This window comes from Pezoporus flaviventris, unplaced genomic scaffold, assembly GCF_033815535.1.
Source record: "Pezoporus flaviventris isolate CSIRO_AGI_PZ_B2104156 unplaced genomic scaffold, CSIRO_AGI_Pfla_v1 ptg000001l, whole genome shotgun sequence".
NCBI classification, from domain to species: Eukaryota; Metazoa; Chordata; class Aves; order Psittaciformes; family Psittacidae; genus Pezoporus; species Pezoporus flaviventris.
Genome location: NW_026892549.1, coordinates 58,262,518 through 58,287,583, shown reverse-complemented (window position 1 = coordinate 58,287,583; position 25,066 = coordinate 58,262,518). Strand labels below are relative to the sequence as shown.

At 48.2% G+C, this 25,066-nt stretch overlaps 1 protein-coding gene across 1 annotated transcript in view; it reads left to right on the top strand.

Annotated features, from left to right (window-relative positions):
• Positions 1-13,082, top strand: part of TWIST2 (twist family bHLH transcription factor 2) — a 35,341-nt gene extending 22,259 nt beyond the window's left edge. The window contains exon 2 of the mRNA XM_061451875.1: positions 12,334-13,082. The gene's annotated coding sequence lies outside the window, so the exon portion shown is untranslated. The remainder of the gene's footprint in view (positions 1-12,333) is intronic.
• The last annotated feature ends 11,984 nt before the right edge of the window (positions 13,083-25,066 follow it).

Below are 25,066 nucleotides of genomic sequence, written 5' to 3'. Positions count from 1 at the left end.
TGGTGGCCTTCTCTGAAGCATGGTTAATGTCAATGGCACACACCAGACTGCCTTATTTGATGCCAAGTACTTCTTACCCTGATGGGATTGTTTGGCATATAGAAATGTAACACCCTCTGTGTAAGGGTGGCCCCACATATTTTAAATAGTTGGACTATTCTTGCCATAAATAAAAGTTCAGAGTAGCTTTACTGACTGCAGTGGAGTTATGCCAGTTTATTCCAAGTGAGAGTTTGGCCCCTTGACTTCAATGAAGCTATGTTGGTTAATCCCAGATGGAGACCTGGCCCGGTACAATCCCCTCCAAAAGCCCTGGGAGATCAGTAACACAGAGGCTGAATCACGGCTGTTACTCAGAGCCTGCGTGGTTATCAAGACCCTGTACCTACTGCATGTGAAATGCTGCCGGGCTGGGGCCAAGCAATTGCAATCACTGCCTTTAGGGATCAGGGTGTGGTGAGTGAGGGCACATTCTTCAAACGCTGCCTCATGAGAGGGGGAAAGTTTCAGATCAGCGACTTTTCCTCTGCAGACATCTGGGAACGTCACCCAAGGTGCGGCTCTGCCATAGCTGGGCATGGTGACATTGAGCAAGGAGATGGGGACCCTGCTTCTTCACATCACGGGTTTTTTTGCGATGCTCTTTTAAGATCCGTAAGTGTAAAAATGGAAGATTTAATCTCCTGAGCTTCAGGAAATCTGCCCCAGCATCTGTTTGCCAGTTTTAAAGAGCAAACACAGCCTCATGAACCAAAGGGAAAACGTTCTTCCCTACTCCGGATGCAAAAATAACCCAGGGTCTTTTTTCAGCAGTCACCTCCCATTCTCTCTCAGGGCAGACAAAGGTTTGCTTCCCAGTGTTATAGGCACAAGTGCCATACTTCTTGGTACATAATGAATCCACTGAAAATGAAAATCTCTTGACTTCCCTTTAGACATACACACACACGGGCATGGACAGATGGTGAAGGTGTGCTGTATGTTGCAGTATGGAGAAACACCAAAAAAAAAAAGCAATTCAAAGGCAGATGCTGATGGTTTTGGATCATCAAAGTGATAAAAACACAGAGTGGACAAGTCTTGGAATGTACTTTGATCAGGCATTGGAACAGGCTGCTCAGGGCAGCGGTGTAGTCACTGGCCCTGCAAGTGTTCACACATCATGTAAACAAGTCCCTCAGTGACTCTGGTTAGTGTTGGGGAACAGTTGGACTTGATCTTACAGGTCTTTTCCAACCTGTCTGCTTCTGTGATTCTATGCCTGTATGTAGCCCACATCCCCAGCACATTAATCACACAGAGACATCATTCCTGGCTATAGGATGCCAGTGTCTCTTCCCAGATGGCTGGGTGGAGTTTCCCCTCTGTTTGCTTTGAGGTTGCACTGTGCACTCAAGGTGACAACAGAAGAAGGGTTCATCATTGCGTGCATAGGGACACAGTGTTGCTGTGGGGAAGAAAGCAATGCCTAAGCTTGCAGTTTGTTTGCTTCAGCTCTGCCTTCCAAGCGCTTCTGAAGTCAGGCATCTGGAGTGTGATGTAATCTGAAGATTGATCAGCAGCAGCACTTGTACAGCTGTGCACATCTGGCCTACAGGTGTTTCAGCTGCTATTTGTCAGTGACTGTATCGAGCATTAAAAAAGCACCCCAAGTTCATAAGGCAATCGTCCCTGTCCTGTGGATTGCTCACAGAAGCCCATGAAACACCACTGATTTTGTGCAAACTGCCTCTTCTTTTTAGTGGGTGGCTCCATTTTTTTATTCTAGGGTTTTTTTTTAAAGTAACAAGTTTAAACCATAGGTGCTTTTAAAGCAGGGGGTTTATTGTTATTAATTCCACTGGCATTAATCCATGCTGTTGAGTCAGTCATAACTATCACCCACTTACTGATTTAGGAGTCAGTGTTATTACAGTGTTTGTGTTGCACTGATAAAAAAAAAGCTAAGGCTATTCCTCCTTGTGCTCAGCTATGTACAGATGCAGCAATTTTTGCTCCCACAGTACCTAATCTAAACAGGGGAGGAGCAGGTAAAGTAGGGAAATGGGTAGGAAAGGTCTTTTCCATGGGGTAGGACCTGCAGTGCCAAGTCGCAGAGCCAGAGGACGATGCTTGTAGCTTCCCACACAGATGCTGCCACTCATGAGGTTTGCAAACTGCAGCTGCATACTTGCTGCATGCAGGAAAAATAAGGGGAACAGGGAAGCTGCTGGCTGAGAAGGGCAAGCTAAAAGAATTCCCTCGGAAAAAAAGAATAAAGCTGCAGATATATCTATATGTAGTGAAGGTGTTTTTCCTAGGATTTGTATTATTTGGGCAGGAACGCAGAGGGGAGGAGGACTGTTCAATACTCTGCTGTTCTAAAACTGGCTGGAGGAGGCAGAAGGATGTTTTTACAGCCCATTTCATATCTCAGTTGTGTTTATCCCTGTAGAGACAGACAGAGACCAGAGACACATTTCACACTGGGTGCCAGCATCATCAGAGCATGCTGCACATCAAGCTGCATAGTGCCAGCTGCCCTAAGGCACTGTCTTATATTCCCAAGAGGAAGAAGAATCATGTTCCTACTGATATTTTCCTCCAAGATAGTCTCGATCAGCCTACAAGAACAGGTTTGACTTAAACAAATACGTTATACTTCCCAAACTGCTTAGCATAGGTACACAGTCAGTCATTGTAGCCCAGCCAATGGCATAAGTCATTAAGCTATAACACATCATGCAACTGTCTCCTAAAATACATTAAGCCTTAGCTTGCAAGCTGTAATTGTGCAGAGTAAGGTTTGCACATGGTCTTTGCTGTGAGCATCTCAGTAGAAGTGTATGGCACATCCATAATAACTTTGCCCTCTTACCTGATGTCTACATATAATATTTCTATCTCTAGCACTGCTTTGATGTGTGCATTTCAGGCAGGGAGAACCAAGTGCCTGCCTGGAATTGCTTGTGTTCTGGCAGCTGGAATTCATGTTGATTTGAGAAACCCAGAGGATGGGGTGCTCGTGAGGCAGAGGAGGACATGAAATGATTGCACTCATCTTTGGCGTAAGCCTCAACAGCTTTAGAGCCACTCTTTAAGATGCACGTTGGCATCTGTGCAACCTCTTTTCCCAACCCTGTGTATTTCTTTTGAGCTCTCCAACAAGAATATCTCATTCCCTGCCTTCTTCCTTCTGCTTGCTCCTTTTTTCTTCGCCTCATTGTGCAAAGCCAAGCTTGTGTGTGCCTCTGGGGAGGGGAGATGAACCCAAGGAAACAGCAATGGGCTTTCTTTGCTGCTCCATTATCCAGGAAGGCTGGTGGTAGTCACCTCCTCCTTCCCCTCTTCGCCCACAGCCCTGGCTTTCATGCTCTGGAGATGCTGGTGGTGTCCCCAAGCCCTTGTCCCTCTGTGCCACCCACCAGGCAGCTGGGCAGAGCTGAGGACAGAGCCAAGATGGTCCTTTCAAAAGCCGAAGCAACCCTGTTTTTTTCCTGCTCCAACTGCTCATTAGCAGCTTCCGCCTTGCGGCAACCTCTAAATGAGCTTCCAGTGATGTGCTGCCAAGACTTTATAAGGGGCTCCCACAAACCTACCTCCTCCTCCTCCTCCACCTCCAGCTGCAATGAGCCCCACTGCCCTGCAGAGGCTGATGCTCAGGCTGTGGAGGAGTGCAGGGTTGGGGAAAATGTTTCTTTCAGGGGGCTCCTTTCTCTTTAAAGCTCTTTGTTTTGTTGGCTTAATTTTCTGGTGAGGGAGGGACACCTCAGAGTCAATATTATTAACAACTGCCCTGAGACTGCTGCGAGAGGCAGGACATAATGCAGAAACTCTTGAGTGTCCCAGCAACAGACCGCTTCATTGCAGAGCTCTTGCTTCTCCTCCTTACCCTGAGGCTGATTTTATCTGGGCTAGGGCAATCAGCCATAGGACAAAATCATGCCAAAGGAGTGTGTTTCAAGACCCCAAAGGGCAAGTTTTTCCATGGGAAGCTGGTGAGCCTGCAAGTTTCTGAGTGTGATGGAGGCCACCTTGGCTTTCTTGGGTGAGCTATGCTGCTTTGCTTTGAGCAGAGCTGATTGCCCGTCAGAGCTCTGAGCTTGCAGGTCCAGGATGGGGCTGCATCAGTCCTTCAGCTTCCCTCTTTCTTCACCCCAAGTGGAAAGGAACTGAAGCCCCACGGAAAACCCAACAGCTCAGTCATGAGGAACTAAGGAGAAATTGAGATCAGAGTGCTCAGAGGTGTTAAAGTGGTTTGTGAGGGTTTCAGCCTTCTCTCGTGACGGAGACACCTTTTTGGCTCCAGACAGTTTAGCTTTGCAGAGGCACGCCTGGAGCTGGAAGAATGTGAAAGCTCACTTTGCACCTTTAAAAACAAACGGGTTGAAAGGAGATAGATACCAAAATACTGAAGAAAACACCAAGGGCTGTCCCCTTGGTTTCTTCTTTTGGCATTGTCTCTTTAGGATGGCTCTTCCCGGACAGTGAGGTGTGACTAAGCCATTGCCATTTCTTGGAAAGGCGGGAGAAGAAAAGGCTTAAATCTCTGTTTTCTTGTGCCCCATCCCCATCAAACAGCTAGTTACACTCCCCATAATGAGCCAGGGGTCCACTGGACACAGGGAGGATGTATTCCCTCAAACCAGCCGTGGGCAGATAAATCCTCTGAGGTCTGAAAAGCCTGGGGTAAATTAGATTAGAGGCTTTCCTCTAGACGAGGGGTACATTTGGTGATAGCCGGTGGGGTGTGTGTGTGTGTGCAACTCAGGAATGAACAACTGGGAAGGATGTGTTTTTAAATGGTTTCCCAGCTGTAAGATGCACATAATTGTGGCTTTTCTTCATCTGGGAGACTTCAAGAGCAGATGGTCGATAAGGGTTCATACCAGCAAAGGCAGAAAAAACACAAGCCAGGGTATCTGGTTTCAGTCTGTCCGTACCCACAGCATTAGATCTGATTTGGGCCTTCTCTCCCCCCACTGCATGTACACAATTATCTGAATTCCTTTCTCCGCTGTTTCCTCCCCTCTGAAGCCTTGCAGACCGGCCTGCCTGCCTTTTCTGTTGCTTGAGGGATAGCTGCGGATTCTGGCTCTCTCCTTTCCTGGTCTGTGCCACAGCCACAAGGACCAGCACTCCCCTTGGGGCAGAAAGCAACCATGAGGATGGGAAACTATTCCCCATCCCTATCTTTTTAGCCTTTTCTTTGGTGAGAAACACCCTGAAAATCAAGGGATTTCTGCTATTTTAAGGTGCCATTCCTTCATGCCTCAGTTTCCCCTTACCTCTGCTGCTTGCCTCTGGTCATGTTCAGAAAATGGTCCTAAAAAGTTGCATTTTTGCACCATTCATATCAGAAAAATGTTTTAAATCTCAGCTATACACCACTGTCCATCCTGGCTATGGGGACAATACCCAAAGGCAATTTGGGATTACCCGTTTGGTAGAGATCCAGCCAACACCTGCAGCGAGTGTACCTCTATGTACGCTATACACAGAGCAACACCTCCTTTCTTCCTTCAACTTTGCATAAAAACATTTGAGCATATATTAAACGGTGCATAAACACGGGCACGTGTGCAGATGTAGTTTTCCCACCCTTAAACAGAACAGACATGCACAGCCTGTGCTTGGATATACCTGAACTTCAGCTTGCTGCTTGACACCAGGGACTTCTTCAGTTTAGGAGGAAGGTAAGAAGCATCCCACCTCCCATCCCATCTCTCAGGGTTTGCTAAAGTTCGGCCAGTTCTGCTCTACCTAATCTAGGTAGCAAAGACCCGGTTTGCCTGTGCATGTCCCAGCCTGATGGTCATGAGCCCACCATCTTGCCTCCACCCTAGCAAATCTCTGCTGCTTCACAGGGGCTTCATGTTTTTAATGGCACTGTGATAAAAGCCAAGGCAAAATAACTCACCCATGCTTCCTGCCTTCGGTCTGCTTCATATGGCTCACAGAAACACTCAGCCCGTGCATAGTTGGAAGGCGATTTTGGGAGGCTCAGAACTAGGTCAAAACAAACTTAATTTCCTCCAGGCCCAGGTGGGATGCTGCTTTACAAGCTGGGTGATATGCATGCTGCCTTTCAGCTTTCCACCCGTTGCTGTCCAAGCCTCCAACACGCAGTCAAGGGGAAGCCTTGAGCATTTTTGGAGCGCTGCTGTTTTCTGCTCTCCCTGTGCTCTAGAACAGCTGGTCCATTTCTGCCCCGGCTCCAGAAGACAAAAACAATGGCAAGAAAGAGGAATCACCGTTGGGCATGGAAAATTTCAGCCCAAACAACATTGGTTTCAGGAGGTTTTGTGCAGATAAAAAACCACAGGATGCCGGAGGGCAAAGCACACAGACAGGGCTGTGGATATTACCATTGATACTTGCCATATGCTTTCTTAAAGCTGTTGTTCCCAAGACAGCTGGGAATGATGGTCCTTCGTTCACCAGGCTCAGGAATGAGCAAGGTTAAGGGTTGAACTGGGGGCATTTGGCAGTAAGCACCTCATGTAGGGACCCTGCCCATGTTGATGACGATGAGATTAGGGGATTTCTGTGTCCTCATCAAGATCCTCCAGCATATCTCAGATGTCTGCACTTCAAGCTGCCACATAGGTCTTGATGACAGTCCCCTTGTTGGCAAATCTGGGATTGAGTTGGGTCACAGTGACAGGGAGAGAGGAGCACAGGACGCTTGCAAGAGCCCAGGTCACCAGGAGTCCTGGTGACCAGGCAAGACAGAGCCCTCATGGGCAGAAGTGATCCAGATTCAGACTTTCTGGAATGAGAGTCAAGATGCTGAGATTTGTCCTCCCTTCCAACTTGGCGTTTCCTAATCTTAAAAGGAACAACCCCATTTCTGGAGCCGCTTGCTTTGGCATTTCACAAACTCCCTTGCTGGCACTTCACGCCAGCCCGTGCTGACCTTTTCTTTCCCAAGGCACGGGGGCCAACACGTGAGCCCCCGAGTCACGTTTTGCATTGTTCACTGTTGTTTTTCTCCATCCCTGTGCCCACGGGGCAGGACACATGCGGCGCTGGTGCGGCGGGCGGGCGTACCGGGGCTATGACATAATGCAATAACCAAACTAGCTGCATATTGATTTATTTTGAAGAAAAATATTAAGGGCAGCTGCTACTTAGCGCCGACTGAAGCATTTTATTGATTTTCTAAAGCACGAGCGTCCCATTTTGTGTTGTAACCCAGAGTTGCTTGAACCCAGTGGTTGGACTAGTCCAGGAAAACTCATCCACGTCATGTTTTCCTCCTCTTGAGGACTATTTGGAGGGTCTCCAGCCCTGAAGGTACTCACCTAGGTAACAACCAGAGAGGCGGTAGACTGTTATTTGCTCTGCCCCACTTCCAATTAGATCCAACTCAACAGGGGGCTTCTCCTTCCCCATTCACCCTGTAACATGCCTGTAATCAGCTTATTGGTGCAGCACCTAGCACAATAAAACCAGCATGGGTTTTAAAACCACCCATGGGTTTTAAAAACACCCATGACAGCCTGAATAGGCTTTTGCTGTATGTTTCACTATATTAATTCTTTCTGGTATTCTCATTTTGGAAAGGGTAAGTTTTGGGGTGGTGGCGATGGGGATCTCCAGCTGAGTTTGTTCGGTGCTTTTCCATGGGGGCTGGTTTAACATTTGTTTCCTCAGTGCATGTTTGCTTCCCAGGGAGGAAGATGCCAGAGCTTTCTTGTCACCCATGCCCATCAATGCTGCCTGGTCTGCTAGCATCCTACCTTCTGACACGCCTGTCTCGCAGCGGTGCTGCTCCCCAATCCAAACCTCCAGAGCCTGCAAGTTAATATCCCATTAAAATGAATGTTGTGGGGGTGCTTTAAACAAGCACACTCTGGGGTGGGAGACTGCAAAGCAGGCAAAAACACGGTGGCAGGAGTGGTGCCAAAGGCAGCAGAGCCATGGGGACAACACAGGATGGAGGGGAAGCTGGCTGGGACCACCGAGGCAGCCACACACAGAGTGGGTGAAGAACGTGCCCATTGGTGTCACTTATAAGAGATTTGTGATTGCAATTCAGGCTCCTTTCAGCAACGATGCTCAGTCAGAAACTGCATTCACTCCAGCGATGCCGGAAGGCAGCAGCATCAGCCTCAGGCAGCGTGCCCTGCACTGACCCAACTGAGCAGGGCCAGGGTCTTAGCTTTGACCTGTGCTAGTTTTTACTTCCCCAAGTTGAAGGGGGGAGGAAGCAGTCTATAAACTTCTCGGTGACTGACCGAAATCAGTCCCAGCTGGTGTGGGGTGAGCAGCTGGTGTGTGCTGCACCACTCACACCCCCCGTCAGCTACTCACTACCTGACCCCATTCCCAGCCCCAAACACAAGGCAAGAAGTTGGGACAGCACTTTCCTGGTAGGGATTTGGAATGACAAAACCCATGTGGGCAGAGAGAGGCTGGGACCCAGTGGAAGAACCATTTTCTTGCAGTAAAATAAGTTGAAAAAACACTCTTTAAAAGAAACAAACAACAGAACACCACCACCAAACAAACAAACTCAAGCTGTTCAACTGCATTTCCTATTGCATTTGCACTCTGAGTTATGTTATGGAAGTTATTTCAATCCCTTTGGAATCAAAACCACCCTAATTCTATATGAGCAAAGGCCTCAGGGTCCTGTTGCAAAATCCCCGGCTGTACTATTGCTGCACCTTCCATCAAACCAGCAGCTCTCTGCTCTCACGGTTTCCATGCTGTGTTCTTGGGCTGGGGAGTGCTCCAAATGCAGAGAAAGAAAATAGAGCAGCAAGCCCTCAATTCACCGTGCAAAGGAAACTGCACTGGGTCTGCAATAAAGTAATGCATAAGAACTACATTCTGTGTTCCAAGCTACAGGGTAAGAGAAACGCTTGAGAACTGTGTTCAGCGGAGAGTTTCACCGCCTACTAGCTCTCAGTCCTGATGCTTTCTTATAATGCAGCATTATGCCTTTCAGCTATAACTTAGAGAATCACAAGGTGCCTTATAGGCACCAGCTGATTAAATCCCACATGCACTGTAAGAGAGGAAGGGACGTACTGCCATTTCCCAACCAGGGAAACTGAGGCAAGTGCAAAGAGAGCAGTTACATAGCGAGCCTGTACGTGATTAAAACTAAGCTCTGTGTTGTCCTGATGTGCTATCACACCAGCTTAGTGCCAGGAAGGCATTCCCTGTGAAGCCTGCTATGTGCTTTCCTGCTTCGGTCAAGTCTGTACCTCATCATTCTGCTGCCATAGGAAACCTGCAGCCATTCCTGCAGGAGCGCATTAGGAAGCCTCCATGGGTCCCAGTCATGGGAGCAGAGCAGAGAAGCGCCATAGGAGCAGCTGCCAGCAGAGTGCTTTGACAGGCTTTGATGAGCTCCTTGCTGAGCCCCTCTGGGGTTAAAGGATCATAAACATAAAGCACGATCTTGGGAGGGTCCATTAAAAACACAAAATCGTTATGGAAAAACTCTCTATGATTTAAGGGGGGAAAGGAGCCTGAAGGGCCCTGTGACCTCATTTTTACAGCTCCTGAAGGAAAGCAGGGCTGTGCTGCCCCTTTTGGTGCATGATGAGTTGGGGGATGAAACCAGCCCTTCTGGGGGCTCAGGCACAAGGCACTGGGTTTACTGGAGCAGTTCAAGGTGGGGTCTCCAGAAACAAGGGGCAGGAGGAGGCAGTCTGGCTGCAGTGGTGTGCCAGCACTGGGTAGGGGAGGAGGAAAGACCAGCAGCAGGTTTTGGGGGATATTACCCCTCTTTCTCAGCCAGGAGCTGATCCTCCTTCCCCCTGCAAGACTCAAACCACTACAAGCAAGGACCAGGTTTCTGACATGAGGATTACAAGCTAGATTCAGAGTATGATTTCTCCAATACCCATAGCACTCTTAAGCAAACTGAGAAGCCACTGAAGTCCGCCAACCTTACTAAGCTCCATGTGGGATGCTAGCAGGTTTTTAGCACAGTGCTGCTCTATCTGAGTGACATGGAAGGAGGGGATAGCTGAAGAAGAACAGGCTGGGAGCAGACATCATACATCACTTCTCTGCCTGCAGTGGACATGTTGCCACACATCCCACCACCAAAGTGTCTTTGATGCCACAAGCAGATACCCTCCTCCTTCTGTTACCATTTATATGTTTTCAAAACCGGTACTTAGAGCCAGGTTTTCAAAAGCAGTCAGCACCCAACATCCCAAAAGTCCACAGAAGAAGAAATGGAAGGAGCAGATCACACAGCAGGGGTTCTCATCTTGTGCACTTTCCTTGTGCTGATAGATTGGTTTTGTGAACAAGTGGGTTTTACTCTTTGATGTGGATTGTATGTAGAATACATAGTAAGAATAGCCAGCAAAATGTTACAGGCTATGAACTGAAACACAAGTTTATGTCAAGATGTGAAGAATAACCCCTTCATGGCCAGGTAGAGCAGCTTCCTTTGGTGTACCCTATATCTGGTCATAATAAGGCTCAATCAGCTCAGACAGGCTGCTTTAATGTGCAGTGTAAAAAACCTACCAGATTATCCTGCCAAGGCTGATAACCTGGGGGTAGGACTAGATGACTTTTGAAGGTCCTTTCCAGCCCAAGCTGTTCTACGATAACCAGGCACTGGCCAAGCAGCAGCTGAGCAGCAGCCACATCTATCCACAACGACACCTCATTCTGGTGACCTGTGTGGGATGAGAAAGGATGGGTTAAGCCTCCCATGGGAGCATGCAAGGGACTCGGCAGAGCCATGCAAGAGCCGTGGGGCACAGCCGCAGTGCCGTGCACAGGGTAGACCTAGACTGATTCACCTCGCAGTAACAGGGAAGACATCAGCATTGAGCTGCTGTGAAATTCCCGTTTTTTCCAGTCAGACAGAGCCAAAAAAAAGCTGTTGGAAACCAGAAAGAACCAGTGGGAACGGGATCCTGCACTGCAGCAGCAGCCAGAGCAGGGTGTCTCAGCCGGGGTTAAATCCATCAGTTTGCATATCACCAGCTCTGCTCCAAGAGCGGCTTTGTGCTGACCTCTCCAGTCCTGAGTGGGATTTAAAACACCAGTGCAAACAGATCAGCTCAGTATTGCCTCCTACCTGTTTTCACCTTGTTTTACATGGCAGCCAGGCTCAGTGAAGAGCAGGGTACGATGATACCTCGTGTGACTGGCAGCAAGCATCCTCCATCCCTTCTTCTGCTTGCTGGAGAAAACAATGTTAAAAGGAGGCCATCAGAAAATCTCTCCATGGTATCTTTCTTCCCCCCTGTATTTTGTTTTCCTTTCCTGAGTCCCTCACCCGCGCCAACATTAGGAAAGGACCAACCTGTCATCTGTCAGATGTGCACATACATAAACCACTGCTGCTCACACACATCAAGTAGTTAAGCTTTCCTAAGTGGTCCTGGGCAGCCTGTCAAGTCCTTAGCTCGTCTGCAGAATGTGGTTGTAATTAGATAATTAATAACTTTGAGAGGGAAAGGAAAGGAAATAAGCTAAATGGGAGCTTTCCTTAGTGGGAGGAAATAATTATATCTGCTTTTTGATATATGAGCTGAGGTGGCTTTCTGAAGGCAGAAACAGCATCGCGCCTGCAAAGCCATCCCTCCCCCAAGTTAGGTGGGGTCTCCCATGGGCATGGCTGGGTCGCAGAGTTTGTCCCACCAGCCCACAGCCGAGCAGCAGCAGGTTGCTGCAGATCAGAGCAAACCCTGCAGGTAGCAGGGTTCCCAATATGCTGCTGCATCTTGTCACATCCCAATAAATGGGGCAGAAGAGAGACGATACGTTTGAGTCACCGGGAATCGCGTGGAGAACTGGAGTTTAGCACAACACCCCTTGGGGTTGGAGATGCTGCTGTCAGCAGATGGCCTCTGTGATGGATGCTTTGCTCCTGCCTATGGATTTATCATTCCAACCTCTGAACTTAGGTTGTACATCCGAAAGCCAAATGAACTGCTAAGTTTAGGTTGATTTTTCTGTGGGTAGTGGTGGTTTTGGGTGTGCTTAGATATCGCATAAATGTGTTACCCAGGGATGGAAAGAAAACCGATTCATTTCCCACAGAGCTTGCCTGATGTTGGGCTGGAGTCACTGTAGGTGGAGTTCCTAAAGCCCAGCTCAGACACCCAAGCATCCAATCTCCACTCTTCCCTTGCTCAAGGTGGTGTGGGGCTGCTCCTGGTGCCTTGGATCTCACCCAGATGCTGGGTTAGCTGTCTGCTGGGACCAGGGGTAGGTTTCAACACGTGGTTACTGGTGATCATGAGCCACGGCCATAATCTGTAGGGGAAAACAACTTTACCGGACAACATACCTCAGAAAGATGTCCTGTATTCTGTGTATTTATTTCTGCTTTCTTCCTTTTTTGTCTCTTCTCTCCAGACTGTCCAATGTCTGAGACTGAAGTGGAATTGGGATGTATCCAAGTTTGTAGCTTCTGAAACCTTAACAACCTCAAGTAAACTGGTCCAAAAGACCCCCTCTTGACCTCCCTTGCTCTGAACTCTTGCGGACCACTTAGACTGAGCAGAAAACAGCACCAAAGCTGATGGTCTGAAACTTTGCAACATCTCTCCCTAAAGCGACTGACCAAAGAGAAAAGAGAAACGACATTCCTGGGTGTCCATCGTTGTGTCTGTCTGTGTGTGTGTTTGGTTTTAGCTCTTTGTTCTTCTGAAAAGCCTTAATTCAGGAATACATTTATGAGAAATGGTTGGGTTCAGATTTTACTCCCCTGGACCTGCATTCTTTTCTGGGTTTGTTTGCTGTCTGTTTGTTTAAATCCAGCGCCTGATTTTTTGTACAGTAATGGCAAAACTGGACCAAGGCTCTCTTAAGAAAAAAACAACAAAAAAAAAAAAAGAGAAGAAAAACCCCCACTGTGTCCCCAGCTCCCTGCATGATTTGTCTCAAGTACAGCCTGGATTACAGACTGCCCTCCACGCTCTACTGCCTCTTCCTTATTGCTCCATGATTTGCTACCGCTCACCCCCCTCATCCCTTTTTCGTTTCAGTGTATATGTTGCTTATTTGTTTTATTTATTGAGATATTTTTAACGAGCTAAGAGACTGCAATGTTGCTGTGTATACTGCTTCTCTTGCCAATAAAAATAAAGATGTCATGCAGCTACTGAGGGTATGAGATTTACATCCTTGACTGCACCGCTCTGAGCAGGAGCTGAACCTCTTCCTTGCACCTCACCATGTTCTGACCTGCACTGATTTGGCTACAAGCTGTTTCTCAGGTGATGGAGGGCAAAAGGTGTGAGTGCCACTTGGCCAGGCTGAGGTCTGCCTGCATGTACCAGGAGTAGCTGGTTGTTTACCTGCACCCTGGATAAGGAGGGTCTCTTTTAGAGGAGATTTTGCCCTTAAAGGAAAGTGGAGCTGTTGGAGTGAGTCCAGAGGAGGCCGTGGAGATGCTGCGAGGGCTGGAGCAGCTCTGCTCTGGAGCCAGGCTGAGAGAGCTGGACTGGGTCAGCCTGGAGAAGAGAAGGTTCCTTAAGGGGAGACCTTAGAGCACCTCCAGTGTCTGAAGGGGCTGCAGGAAACCTGTAGGGGGCTTTGGACAAGGGCCTGTAGGGACAGGACAAGGGGAATGGCTTTAACCTGCCAGAACAGGGGAGACTGAGATGAGCTCTTAGGCAGAAGTTCTTCCCTGTGAGGGTGCTGAGGCGCTGGCACAGGGTGCCCAGAGAAGCTGTGGCTGCCCCATCCCTGGCAGTGTTCAAGGCCAGGTTGGAGACAGGGGCTTGGAGCAACCTGGTCTAGTGGAAGGTGTCCCTGCCTGTGGCAGGGGGTTGGAGCTGGATGAGCTTTAAGGTCCCTTCCAACCCAAACCAGTCTGATTCTATGAAAAGCCAGCTGCACTACAGAAATGGTCACCCAGAGGTGCTGCTCTGTTCCTCCTTCCTACTTGCCTGTGAGCAAACACTGGGGTGGACTTTACCAGTGCTCAGTAACCTCCCTCCATTGCCTTGCAGAGCCCCATTAGACCCTTGGTCATACACATGCTGAATCTGGGTTTTCATTTCCAAGTCACAAACAACATGTCTGAAAATAAATCATTCCGGAAAAAAAAACCCAAAAACCATAAAATTACAAATTCCTTTAAAGAACAATTGTGGTGGAGCTGGAAACACGGGCCTGAAGTATCCAAGAGACCTTTTGTTCTCACACCCTTTCCCTGATGGATTAACAACAGTGCTGGTTAGAATCTGGGCTGCAACACTAAGGTGATGGAGAGAGATTGATGGAAGGGCAGGTCCCTGGCAAAGGCAGCTTGGGAGCCGCGGTGTTCCTTGTTGGGATTATCAACCCGACTCTTGCAAAGCAAGAGGTAAACCAGGTCTTTGTGAGAGAGATCTGCTCAGGAATTGGCAGGGTGTGATGTTTTAAGCAGGGAGGGAGGGGGGAAGAAGAGATGGTGAAGGATAATTGACTCCGGGGGGGGGGGAGAAAGGCAACTCTGTGGTGTCTAGAGCCATTAAAAAATAAATCATGTCATTCCATCTAAACCAGCTTCAGAGAAAAACATTTTAACATGCCAAATCAAGAACATACATGTGTATATCAGATGTATTAATTGCCTGATAAGTTTCAGAGCTTGAACGTCACATGTTTATTTTAAACCAAGCACAGTTGCACAGAGTGAAATACATCACATCCATTAGAAGCTCTTATTCTCTTAAAAGTCAATGACATCTCAGACTGGGTTTTTGGTACCAGCAGAGCCAAAAATACCATTTAAGAAGGTGAGTTTAACGGATGTCATGCAACGCAGCAAACAGAATTTTCCCTCTTTTCTTTTTGTCCCCCAGGGGATGCTTGTTTGTGTCTTGGTTTCTGCCACTTGGTGAACCATTAATTGTGCTCCAGTTTGCACCATAGAGACATATAGAATGGTTTGGGTTGGACCTGAACTTCCCCTCTTTAACCAGACTGATTTCACCACAGGGAGTGACATTTTTCCAACCCAAATCCAGCTGCAGCCCTATTAATGGCTTGTCAGAAGAGCCTGTTGTGCTGCTTTGCTCCCCCAGGACATGACGAGGACCAGGAAGAGATGGTCAGACCTACCCCAGTCACAGGTCGGATGTGTGCAGCCACAGCAGTGCCTCCATAGCTGCCATGTGCCTTCCTTAATGCTACAGGGGGTCAGAATTGAAGAACCCCATGCTCTACTGGAGGAGCATTGAAGATCTATGGAGCTCTATGGAGGAGCATTTAAGGACCTGTTATGGTAGATCAAAGCATTTTATATCTCACTCTGCAAAGTGCACTAGCAACTCCTAGTGAAAATAAATGCTTACAAGCATCTATTGGTAGCTCTTCCATCAATTTTGGGAGTTAGCTAAGGCTCCTCTGGGTGAATGGCCTCAGAGAGGTAAATCTGGAGCCCAGAGGTAGAGCCATAGCATGGTTCGGATTAGAAGGGACCTTAAAGCTCATCCAGCTCCAACCTGCTGGCACGGGCAGGGACACCTTCCACTAGAGCAGCTTGCTCCAAGCCCTATCCAACCTGGACTCGAAGATTTAGGTTTTGAGGTAGAAAAAGCAGTAAGTGTAAAAGCTGGTGAGGTCAGTCAGAAAACAGCTATGCCATAGGACTGGGGTGAGTGGTTTCAGTTCCCCAGGGGAGAACTGACCCTATCAAATGCTCCAGAAAGTCCTGACAATTTGAGAGCTGTAAACTCTCCAGATAACAGATTCCTAACAGAAAACACATTGGGATTGAGGAAGAGAGAGACGTGCGTCTTAATCAGCTGCTGAAAAGGCTTTTCATCTTGTCTGAGTTCATCTTGCATGAGCCAGCAGCGTGGGTTAGTTCAGAAGAAGCTGAAGTAAAGGTAAAACTCAGACCCTGTATCCACAGCTGTGTTCTCATGTGCAGCACATAACACTGCTATATTTACTTCTCTTTCTTACATGGTAGGAGGGGGTTCTTCAGTGGTATTCCTCACACCATTCACCCTAATTCCTCAGGGGACTGAGTTTTTCTTTCCCAATCCCACCCTTGCATGAAAGTCCAACAACCCATAGGAGATGAAGAGATGAAGAGAGCAGGGACAGACTCTCTTGTGCAAAACAGAATGAGACCAAAACAATCCCTTAATACAACTCCTGACAACGGGGTTGCTCCTCCATGGCAACACACATGCACACATAGAGCCTGGTTAAATACTGGTCCTGGACTGTTTGGTCTCTGTACATGAAAGGCTACAGAAAGCACCCAGGACATGCTGGTTTGTGCAGGAATCCAGTGAACAACAAAGCCAAATGGTCACCGGGATGAAACCAAGCACTGAGGTCATGATGTGAAGTGTACTGATAGTCTTTTAAATGCTTCTACTCAATCCCAGCTCAATTTAGCACCACCAAACCGCCCTGTTTTCACAAGGGGGCAAAAAGCCTTCAGCTGCCACTCATGTTTTCAGCTTGAGTCTTACATATGGACCCAATGAATCCCTTGGGATCTGTTTTCTCCCCAGCTTTTTCCATGGCCACCCCATTTTCAAGGAAGCAGGGAATGCAGGGATTGGGGAAGGGAGGGGGAAGCACTGGCAGTGTTTCCCAGGGATGCTTGTAAACTGGGACCACCCAGGCATCATTTCTGGGATGCTGAATTCAGCCCCCCCCCCTTGAAGGGTGACAGCAAAGAGAGGTCTGTGTTGGTTAGCATCACCTCAGCACTGAGACCTCAGCCATAGGAGCTTGCATCCTGGGAGAGAAGGGAGCCCATGAGCTTTTGGAGGCACCCAGATGCAGTCAGCTGTATGATGAGGACAATGATAAACCTTCTATTTACTGCTGTTATGCAGCAGAGTGACAAAGCGGCCTTTATCAGGGTTAAACTTAACTGCCCCCAGAAACCACAAGTGATGTGAAAGTGCTGTTGTCTGAGATCTTTTGCTCAAACTATTCTTGTATATCATCTGGGCAGGCTTGAGGAAGCAAAGCATTGCAGATGGTCGTCCCCCATATGGCACAACTTGTTCCAGTATGGATATGGGCTCCGTCTGTTCTGCCCAGCTTCACTCACAACGTTGGCCAGAAATCATGGATTCATAGATTCATTTAGGTTGGAAAAGACCTTTAAGATCATCGAGTCCAACCGTTATCCCAGCACTGCCAAGTTCACCACTAAACCATGCTTTTAAGTGCAACATCTTCACATCTTTTAAATACCTCCAGGCTCTAGGGATAGTGACTAGGGAGTGACAAATGCCCTGAAGTATTTTGAATGAGGGCTCTGTTCATTGCTGGATTTAGCCAAACATGGATCCTAAAAGCCAGAGATGACTCCTGGATGCTTGGATTTTGGAGATCCCTTCCAAAGCACTCAGTGAGAGGAGAGATTACAATGAAAGATATCAAGAAGCAATGTCTGCCACGTTGAAAAATCTTCATCAGTGCTGCCCTGGGACACCATGGTGAGCCCCGCTTGTATGGCTGACATGCAGAGTGGTTTGGGAGGAGAAGATCCTTCCTTTGGGGCCCTCCTTCATCTTCTTCAGGCAGACAAAACCTATTCCTGTGCTGCTTCAGCCACAAAGGACAAAAGGAGAGGTCAAGCCCAGCAGAAGACCCCTTTTCACAACCCATCCCTTCATCACTCACACGCTGTCTTCACAGTGCATTCAAAATCATGAGTTCCTGTCTCATCTTTAACCTTTTCTCACACTTATAGCACTAAATCAGTAGCCATAAGCTGGTCAACCAAACTACAGTAATAAGGAAATGCCACACATTACCAGCATTTCACCCATGTTTTAATGGGATAATTCATATTTAACAGGATAATTTAATGGGATTATTCAGAAATCATAGATTCATAGGTTCATTTAGGCTGGAAAAGACTTTTAAGATCATCAAGTCCAACTGTTATCCCAGCACTGCCATGTTCACCACTAACCCATGCTTTTAAGTGCTACATCTCCACACCTTTTCAATACCTTATGAGTATTGAGAGAGAAACCATGAGTTCTTGTCTCATCTGTAACTCTTTTTCCTGCTTCTAGCACTAAATCAGTAGCTATAAGTTGGTCACCCAAACCTCACTAATAAGCAAATGCCATACATTACCAGCATTTCACACACGTTTTAATGGGACAATTCAAATGGATGTAGGTTTTTCAGCTGCATCGCGATGCTTTTTATGCTTTTGATGTCTTTTTGATGTCTTTTGATGGCCTTTGGAGTTTCAGGATTTGGTTTGAGCATGGTAAAGTGCACTCAGCCCTTTTATGATTTCCTGCCTTGTTTCAGAGCCCTGCACTGAAAGACTTTAGTTGCCTCCTAAATCTTTTCCCAGAACTCTCCTGTCACTTTAAATATTCCCAACATTTTGTTAGCTTCAAGACTTTGAAATCATATCAAAGTAAACCTCAAAGGGAAATAACACAGGGAAGAGTAAGGCTGGAGCTTAATTCATATTTAAATAAAGATCTTTGGCTTCAGCTTGGGTTACTGCATAAAATGACTGGGAGCAAATGGAGCTTTTAAAGGCCATGTTCCCCCCAGGGGTCTAGTTTAAACCGATCAGTGAGCCTACCAGGCGGAGGAATGAAGCTGCCTTCCCATGAAAAATTCCCTACCATTGGGAAGAATAACATTTGAAGTTCTTCAGGATCAAGATGGACTTTTTCCTCCCACCCCTCCTGAGCTGTGACCCTGGATGGTGTTTGCAAATGGTGCTGCCTTCCTGCAGGCAGGCAGAAACTTTGTCGAAGCCTCTGCAGAAGGAAACAAAGAGCTAAGGATTGATTTGCAAGTCAAAACGTAGCTTCCTTTTCCTTCCTTCTCTCCTTCCTGCCGTCCTTCTTTCCTTCCTTCCTGCTTTCCTTCCTGCTTTCCTGTCTTCCTTCTTTCTTGCCTTCCTTCCTTCTTTCCTGCTTTCCTTCTTTCTTTCCTGTCTTCCTTCTTTCTTGCCTTCCTTTGTTCTTTCCTGTCTTCCTTTCTTTCTTGCCTTCCTTTGTTCTTTCCTGCCTTCCCTCCTTCTTTCCTGCTTTCCTTCATTCTTTCCTGCCTTCCTTCATTCTTTCCTGCCTTCCTTCATTCTTCCCTGCCTTCCTTCCTTCTTTCCTGCCTTCCTTCATTCTTTCCTGCCTTCCTTCATTCTTCCCTGCCTTCCTTCCTTCTTTCCTGCCTTCCTTCATTCTTTCCTGCCTTCCTTCCTTCTTTCCTGCCTGCCTGCCTTCCTTCTTGCCTGCCTTCCTTCTTTCCTGCCTGCCTACCTGCCTTCTTTCTTGCCTGCCTGCCTACCTTCCCCTGTCTTCCCCTTCCTCGAACCTCACATTTCTGAAATGCCAACAGGAGATATCCCCCTTGCCCCCTTCCCAAAATACTGGTTTCCAGGAAAGAAGGAAGAAGCTGAGGGCTGGTTTCCAACAAACCTCAGCACCTGACTGGGATTTGTACAGGGCCACACTAAAGGCAGCTTTCCAAGCCACCTGCCCAGCGCAGACACGCTTGCAAGAGCAGCCAAGCACACGGCTCCCCTTGCCTTCATCTGGGGATGTCCTTTGCTATTTGCCTTTAAGCTACGTATCCTGTGCAGCACAGAGCAGCAGTGGTGATGGATTTAGCCTTCCACGTCCCCTCTGCTTTTATTTCTTACTTCCTATTCAAGAACAGTGGGTGGGAGGGACAGCTTTTGCTAATGCTGGCAACTCCAGAGCTGCCAAAACCCTAAACAAAGGCTGTGAGAAAGATATTTCTGCAGGACCCATTTGCTGAAACATGATTCATTTCTTTCAGATAAGTCATATTTCCTCCAGCCAACACTTACAAAAGGGTTAGGCTCCCTTATCCAGCTTGCATGATGAACACATCCAGAGCATGTGCTTCCAGTTGAGTCTTTGCGATGCTGCGCTCGACAGCACGATGTGGCAGCACGAAGCTGCTCTCAGCAAAGGTAGCTTGAAGCCGGGCGACTTGCACTGGGTTTTTCCTTCTATGTGCCCCAGCCCTCACCAAGTCACGCGGCTGAAGGAGACTTTCCCACCCGGCTCCACGCCACAACTTCAAGCAGCATTGTTTTCAGCGGGGCTCTGACATGCCTGCCTCAGTCAATGTGGCTTTCTCACCAGCTACTGGAAACAATGGGCTCTGAGGGTCATTTGCAGTTCATCACGTCTTTGAGTTGTCCGCGTACTTACTTGAAAAGAAACAGCTCTGCTTCGTACATGGCCACACGATCCATGATGAAATTTCCTAACATCCCCTATTTCAGAGTCCTCTTTCAAGAGAGGCCTGCCAGACTGCAGCTTGCTTTCCCAAATTAGTGATCTGGTGGAAACTCAGCAGGAACTGGGCGAGGGACCAGTTGGAATGGTCCTGGCGATGCGCAAGACAGTGGCTTGGGAGCACCATGGGAGGTGGGGATTGTGCCATGATCCCCCTGCCCGCTTGGGTCTGCATCCAAGGCTCAGCTCTGGCATTGACACTGCTGGATTTTGACTCTGACCCCTCTCTTTCCAACAGCCCTTTGCTTCCTTATGGACAGCAAGAAGAGCTGACTGAGCATCTTCCTCCTCCTTGCCCCTCTGTGTACTCAGCTGGAGGCCGCATGGGGCTCTCCATCCAGTGAGGGCAAGCCTTAGTGGTGGATGGACCCAAAAAGCTGGGCAGGGAGATCCATGGGCACACTGGAGATCCCTTGCATCACACTGGTGTGGCTCATGCCACCCATGGGGCCAGCCACACATCTGCCAGACCCAGGCATGAGCCTTACACATGGCCAAACTTGGCTACCTTTCAGCATCCATCCAAGATGAGGCCTCTGACCTCTGTATTTGCTCTCCTTTCTCTCCATCACTTTCCCCTGGACACCTCCATCCCTCTCCAATGGCCTCTTTCATCCAAGCTTCCTCTATACAACAGTGACAATCACAGCCAGTGTCTATTCATCCCCATGGCCACAACCTTACCCCACCAATGCCACCTTCCCTCTGACAGACACAAGGCACCAGGGTGTATTACCTGGTGGATACTGATACTCCTGGGGATTATGAGGATATCTGTCTTCAGACAGCTCCTTGTGGTTTGGTGGGGGTAATGTGGAGTTCTGGTATCTTCCTCCCAGGATAGGGGACAGGTGAGCACACAAATGACATTTGAAGCTCCACATTAGGGAGAGATGGATGTGCTTGCTCCTGCACTCAGTTTTTAACGTCTTGGCCTTGAAGGAAGTTAATTTCTCTCTCTCCCCCCCCACTTTTTTTTTTTTCTTGGGATACATGATTTGGCTGGAGAGACATTTACATGATTTATTATTACCTGGCTTGCTCTCCCACAGGCAGTCTTCCTGTGACCTCTCGCTCAGCAGCAACAAAGCTACACCATCACATCATCACCATCAGCTACACACAGGCATCGTGCCTTGTGCCATCACCGTTGGCACATTGAAACAGCTGGGGGGTGTTGTCTGTGGCCGGCTCAGGCTTGTGCTGCAGTCACTGGCTGCCACCACAGAGCATCCTTGTTTCATCAAGGTGCCAGGACAAGCTGAGCAACTGAGAGAACTTGCACCACCTAAAAGCCAGCAGAGGAATGAGTATCCATCAAATCTTGAGTCCCAACCTTCTTATATTACGGCAGTGGGCTGAGGTGGGGTGAGATTTATCCCTTCTGGAGAAACAGCACTGAGCACTACCTTCCACATGCACAAAAGAGGAGCTGTAAGTCTAAAGGAAAGGAGAGGTGCAGAGGAAGAAGAGGGTTGGCATGCAGTACAGGCAAGAAGTGAGAGAAGACCTGCCTGTCTTACAGACCACATGTGGATACCCCAGTGTGGAGATGGATGGCTCATTCAGGCTTCAACTCAGACCCATTTTCTGCATATCAGGTATTGCTCTCAGGTTATATAGTTTGATTCATGCTAAACTCATCTTTCCTGCACTGGGGCTTCAGCATTGCCCTTGTGAGCCCATGCTTGTTAATGCTGCATTAAAACAGAATTAAATCAACAATGCCAGTGTTTTTGTTGTAAATGCTGCAGGAGCAACATGTTTCTGCTAAAGAAACAGCTTCCATCCTGTGCCATGTGGTGCATGGGGTCTCTTCTGTCTACATCCAATCCCTCCCCACAGTGCATTAGGATATTAGGGTGAGAAAGAGCGCTGCACATCAAGGCAGAAGCATTCTGAGAGGAGGCTGCAGCACACACATCTGATGGAGGCAGGATATGGGGAGTCCATCCCCAGCCCCACAGCACAGTGTGGACTGGGAGCAGCTACCTCTGGTACAGCTTGGCTGGGCTGTAATCAGATCTTAATCAACTGAACCACATGCTGTGACATGTTTATATGACCAGACCCTTTCCCCTTCATTAGTATTGGGGTCAGGAGAAGGCAAAGGTCAGGCTCGAAGCAGACGATTTCTCTTCTAAACTAAACCATCGGCTTCTTCTACATCTCTCCTCAAAGAGCTTGGCTCATAAATTTTCTTTGAATACCACCAAGATGACTCTTTTCCCCCCATCACATTCTCTTTGGTAGGAGGGATATTTCATTCCCCAAAACCAGAGAGCAGTTCCTTATTACCCCATGTCCCAAGCTATTTGGGAAGCTTTGCTGGTACCCTGCCTTGTGCTTCCATTGAAGGGGACAGAGATGCCAGATTGGCACTCCAGCTGCCTGGCTTTAATGGTTCTGCCACCTGTGCTCCCACAGCATCAGTGACCCGTTTGACATGCTGGGGGCTGGAAAACCGAACCCCATGGTCAGGAATTCATGTGCTCGCTTCACTTGGAAGAGAAAACAAGGACAAAAAAATGCAGCTGGCTTTCAGGTTTGCTGCTTTTACTCCTGGAGTCCAACTAAAGCTCAGTGGCCGAACAGCAAACCGAAGGAGGTGATTTAGACAGCCAGTTTCAAAGGAGGTTAAAGGATTTAGGTGCTCAAGGAAAAGCAAGGAGCTGCTTTTCACAGCTGCATGTGGAAAGCCCACTGGGATGACGTGAACCTTCCTGGAGCTAAACGCACTTTCTGACCTGGAGCTGCAGGTTCACATCCCACAGGAGAGTCATGGTTAAAACCACTGTTTGATGGTGGCAGCTGTGTCTCAGCTCCCATCGACTATGCTGAAAAGGGGCAGTTCAAAACCAGTGGGTGATTTCAGAGGACCAGGCTATTGTGGGTGATGCTCAGCAGTTGCTGCAGTCTCCACATAGCCCAGTGTTGTTATTTATACCCTGGTGAGAATTAACATAAACAACCCATCACAACCAACGATGAACTTGCTACAAACGGTACCTGAGCCAGGAGTGAATGTGTGCATCTTGCACACAGCTCTGCTTTTCCACCCCACTCAAGGCTGTTAAGGACAATTTCCCCTGCCTAGGTCATCCTCACCTCCCCACTAACTCAGCTCAAAGGACGGTGCCTGTGGGTTGGTGCCATCTTGTGGATACAGCTGCAATGAAGAGGAGGAGGAGAGGTGGGAGGAAGAACGTTGGGAAAAGGACCAATCTGGCGTTGTCCAAGTCTGGGTCTAAGCCTAGCTCCCTCCTGGTGATCTTCAGTGGGACCACAATGTTTCCTCCAGCAGGTTAAGTAAATAGAACATCAAAAGCGTGCACCACCTGCATCTTATCTACCCTAAGACATCTGCTGATACCAACAGCAGATCTTCGGGGAGAGTTTTCCCAGGTGATGCCCTAATGAAAGCAGCAGCAGAGACTATCTCTGCAGCGCTTGAAAGGCTCAGAAGTTGAAATGAAGCTTTGAGTGATACTCTCTCTACCTTACTCAGGCTTTCCCATTTGGAAATGAGGCTGGAACACACTCACACATCTATCGTCCCCTCCAGGACTGTCTGGTCTACCAACACAAACATGAACCTGAAGGAAAATCAGGCTGTGGATTTTGGCTAGTGGCAGAGGGTGGGTTCTTTGCTCTGGGCTTGCATCCTGTCCTGGAAGTCACACAGTCCCCAACCTCCAACTCTCTTGCAAAACTGAAAAGCAATCCCAGCCCAGGATAAAAATAAAGCGTCCATGGGGCCCTGTCACTCTGGGGTCAACTGATGCAGTGGACGTGCAATCAAGCTCCTTCATCTAATTTTTCCAATGCCTTTTATAGGCTGGACCTGAAATGGAGCCAAGTGACGAGCAGAATCCCCTCGTGAGCCTGGGGTTTCCTTTGTACAGTCAAAATCCCAAGCCAAGTCCTGCTGGCTGGGATGTTCCCATTATCTTGCAGAGTGGAGCGCTGAACTCTCATGGGCTCCTTCCAAAACCCCATCCTCTGGGATGGAGAGCAACCTGCCCTGACTCAACGCTTCACTCCTTGTGGGATGAGGAGGGGGGACTAGCTTGGTTCTCACAAGGGGAGGAAGTCTGTGAAGGACCCTGTGCAGGCACTGCTGAGCTTCCCTCTTTTTGGATGAGGCTTTATGTCTCTGTACTGACCTCTGCACCCCCACACACATACACTACGCCTGTCCACCCTTGTCATGTTTTTGGCTCCCCCTGAGTTCACACTGCCAAGGTCTTTGCAAACTGCTTTTAGCATTGGAGTCGAGTGACTTCCCACTCGCAGGCACACTGCCTCTGCCAGGATGGCTCTGGAGGAGCTCTGCATCTTGCCTCTGGAACAACTGGCCACTGGGAACCTCTTTGGATGAGTTGCAAGGGGCATACAAGTGTCCAGTGCTCAACCCTATGAGCCTGGACGCCCCATGCTTGAGTGGTTGTTATCAGCTGGACCACCAGCCTGTAGGCGCAGGTGGGATCTCATTCAGCAATCCATCAGGGCTCATCCACCCTTAGCTAGCTGGCATCCCATTCCAGCCAGGTTTTGCAGCATGTGGCTGACTGCATCCAAGATTCATTAATGACCCAACCCCATGTTGCTGTTTCAGATTAAATTGTTCCCAATGCTATGCATTGTTATTTGGGAAATGCACGGTTCTTTCCCATATGTCTTTGACCTATAAAATGAGCATCTCCCAAAACTGAAAGGTTATTGCCAACTACGACGTGTTTTCATTTCTCATCTTTAAGCACATTTCATGCTTTGCCAGAACTTTTTAGGAGGTTGAGACTGAAGGCCTTAACTCAGGAAAACACTTCAAATGCCTGCCAAATAGGACTTGAACGCACACTTGCATC